At 37.9% G+C, this 3906-nt stretch overlaps 1 pseudogene; it reads left to right on the plus strand.

The window, feature by feature from the left end:
* Positions 1 to 563: 563 nt before the first annotated feature.
* On the plus strand, positions 564 to 1191 carry LOC119036181 (40S ribosomal protein S7-like; annotated as a pseudogene).
* The last annotated feature ends 2715 nt before the right edge of the window (positions 1192 to 3906 follow it).

Here is a 3906-nt window from a genome sequence, read left to right on the forward strand (position 1 = left end):
TCTTTCCCTTTCTTTCCTCGATTTTTCTTAGGCACAAGACTATTATAGAATGCAGAGATTCTGTGGAGATTCTGAAAGTTCAAGTGTGAGCATAACAGTAAAGTTCATTCTGCCCAATCTTTTCCCCACTCTGTTGAGTAATGAGGCAGCTGAGACACCTCTCAGAGGAGGGCATCTTGCAGTTACTACGGTTTATTCAACAAGGGCTTACAGACAAGATTCATAAAACAAGAATGTACTGAATTCAAAGAAAGAAATGATGAAGATGAATTGAGAAATGTCTAAATGTCTAAATTAAAAATTATTACTTTCTCAGAATTCAGGAAGTGGCTGCCTGTAGGATGCAATATCCAGTTAACAACGTTGGGAACTAAACATATTTAACTGATGAAGACGGATGCCTCGCTTTTGTGGGTACAACTTGTGCAGTTTAAAATAGATATTGTAATAATTGATCTTTCAGAATGATGTGCAAATGCTAAATGACTTTAGCCATATAACGCCAATGCCCTGCCTTTGGCACTGATCGTCTTTACATTTCTTTTAATAAATGAGGAGCTCTCATGACACCGAGGCCTCTCCTCGGCCATTGTTCGCCGAGCAGAAAGCCACGTTCAGCTGGAAGCACCCTGGATGTGAATGCCAATGAGAAGTGAGACCAGTTTGAGTCCAGCATCTCCCAGGCTCTGCTGGAGTTAGAGATGAACTTGGACACAGGGGCCCTGATAGAGGAGCTGAGCACTACAGCGGCCAAGGGAATTGAAGTTGGTGGCAGTCGAAAAGATATTATAATCTTTGTTCAGGATTCATAACTGAAGCCTTTACAGAATATGCAAGTCCGGATCATACAGGAGTTGGAGAAAAAGTTCTGTGGGAAGCGTATTTTCCTTACCACTCAGAGGAGAATGTTGCCTAGACCAACTCGAAAAAGCTTTACAAAGATAAGCAAGAGGTCCCAGTTTGCTCAGTCTGACAGTCTTGCAGGAACAGCACCCTGGAGGACTTGGTTTTTCCGAGTGAAACTGTGGGCAGGAGAATCCTTGTGGAACTCGATGGCAGCTGGCCAATAAAGGTTCATCAGTGTCAAGTGCAGTGGGACAAAGTGGAGCACAGGCTGAAACATGTTGCAGTGTCTCTAAGAATCTCGCAAGCAAGAGTGTTAATTTTGAATTCCCAGAGTTTCAGTTATAGTCAAAAATGACCAAATACAATACAATTCTCAGTTTAAAAAAAAAAGTCAAGCTTTTAATTACACATATTACAGTGCTGCAAATAAAGCTCTTCATAAATGGGCGAGAGATCCACTGTTTTAATATTAGCCTGGACTAAAGCCATTTCTGCCAATCATGCTGACCATAGGAAGATATCATTGTAGATTAATGAGACCAGAGTTACACTGCCATGTACAGAAATGGGGGGAGGAGAAGTGGAGCTCCTCTTTTCATGGCAACTCCCTGGTTACCTCAGTAAGAATGAAGCAGCTTCTGAAAGATTATTAATAGCTCTCTTGCCATTCTGATTGAAAGTGATTTTTCAGCAAGCATGGGTGTAATTCAGCAGAGATTTTATTGGCTCTCTAGCAGCAATTTTAAAGAAATACTTCAATTTGTAATGTAATAATATGTCTCTAGTCAGGGTGTGTTTATGAAAATTATGGCTCCGCTCAGCTCAGCTCTGAATTGCCTCACAGATAAGAGTTTGCCTGTTTATTTAGAGCGGGGTCATTGCCACTCTTCAGACTACAAGGATAAAAAATAACGTTAGATGATTAAGTCAATCACTACATTGGCCGAATATCTTCTTTTTGATGCCCAGAGTTACTACAGGCCAGCTTTTAATTTTGCAGACATCTAAAACCCAGCTTATTCTAGTGGGCTTTATATTTTGTTCAAATTTTTAAAAAAATTAATCTTTGAGTTTCTGCTCTTTTTTATTTGGAAATAATAAATATTTATGTGTTCCTAGATGAAAGAGTAGATTACAGATTGATAAAGCTCCTAGATAGGTATTTCACAAGAAAAACCACCTAGAAATTTGAATAGAAAGTCAAACTGAGATCCTATGAGAAAAATAATCAGTAGTTTCATTGTGTTATTGAAGCCAAAGCTATCATCTTGTAATTAATTTAAACTGTTGCATATTAATGTGACCTTTGTATCCTCTGTACTTCATCTTATTAATAAGAGTTTCCCTGATGTGAGAAGGTTCTACATGAATTTCAGTTCAACTTTATAATATTTAGGGATAAATGGATTTGGGTTTAATTGGGGGGTAAGCGAGAAGCTTTTGCTTTTCTGTAGTGTATGTGTGTGCTTTATCATGTAGATGTGTTAATTAAAAACAAAACTTCACACTGAGGTGTAATAGAGATAGGTGGATATAGTCTATCCAGAAAAAGTCCAGCCATTGTTAATAGGAGAATGGTTTGTGCAACATCAGTGTTACCAAGGAGATCTTGCCTGGTAGCCAAGGACAGTGAACTGGAATGTGAATGTGTGAACAATGATGACTTCACTGTACTAGTCGGTGGGGGTGATAGATGCTGTTGAGTGATCATTGGTAATGTGTGGCTCTCCCATTCAAAATGACTGAGCAAGTAGGACAAGGAAACTGCATCAGATTTTGCATTAAGTTTGAACATTCCTCGACAGAAACTACTTGGCTGATTCAGAAGGCCATGGCTATGAGTGACTGGTGATTGACAGCTTCATCACCATAATGTGTCTGCAAATACATCATGTGTGGTGCAGAATTTTTTGGCAAAACTTCAAATCTCCCAGGTGACTCAGCCCCTCTAGAGCCCAGATTTGGTGCTCTGCAACTTCTGGCTTTTTCCAAAACTAAAGTCACCTTTGAAAGGGAAGAGATTTCAGACTGTTGATGAGATTCCAGAAAATACAATGGGGCAGCCGATGGTGATCGGGAAAACTGTATGAGGTCCCAAGGTATACCTCCTTTGAAAAGGACTGAGATGTCATTGTCCTATGTACAGTGTTTCTTTTCTCTTGTATCTTCTTTAATAAATGTCTCTATTTTTTCATATTACATGGCTGGATACCTTCTGGGCAGACTATAGCACACTACCACAAATAGGGTATACATTTCACAATGTAAACATCATTCTGATTACAAAACTATATGTTACTCAAGCCCCAGAAGCTGCCTGTGTTCTGCTTTTAGTCACTACCTTCCTCATCACTATACATACTGTCCACATGTGGTAGACATGAGTTTTGTTGGTTTGACTTTTTTGTTTGTTTTGCTAAATATAAATGCAATTATACAGCAAGTATTATATTGTGTCTGGCTCTTTTTGTTTAACATTTGTAAGGATAATCAAAATTGTTGCACATAGTTGTATATCACTGAAATCTTGTTGCTGTATAATATTCTATTTTAGGAAAAGTTTTGCTTATTCATTCGGTGGTGGACAGGGCATTTGGAAATTTTCAAATTTGGGATTATCATAGGTTGTACTCTTTGACCATTGTGGTAAACATGTGCACACATTTTGATGAGTACATTATATTACCAAGAGTGGAGGTTGTGCGGCATGGACATATTCAGCTTTAATAAATACTGTAAAAAATTCCGCACAGTGGTGGCACTAGTATAGCCTCACATGAACAACAATATGGGAGTTCCGGCATTTCTCTAGTTTCACTAACACCTGGTATTTTTTGCCTTTTTTCTTTAGCTATTCTAATGAGTGTATAATTGTATCTCTGTCATTTTAGTTTGTATTTCTCAGTAGTCATTTTCCATAAAGTTATTAGCCATTGGGTCTCCTATTTAGCAGAGTTTTTTGCTTGTTTGATTTTTCTATTGTGTTGTCTTTTTTATTGATTTGTATTTCAAATATTCTAGATACAAAGTTTTGATAGCTGTTTTTATTTTAAACATTTT

This window comes from Artibeus jamaicensis, unplaced genomic scaffold (assembly GCF_021234435.1).
Source record: "Artibeus jamaicensis isolate MK-2021 breed Jamaican fruit bat unplaced genomic scaffold, CSHL_Jam_final contig_354, whole genome shotgun sequence".
In the NCBI taxonomy this organism is placed as follows: domain Eukaryota; kingdom Metazoa; phylum Chordata; class Mammalia; order Chiroptera; family Phyllostomidae; genus Artibeus; species Artibeus jamaicensis.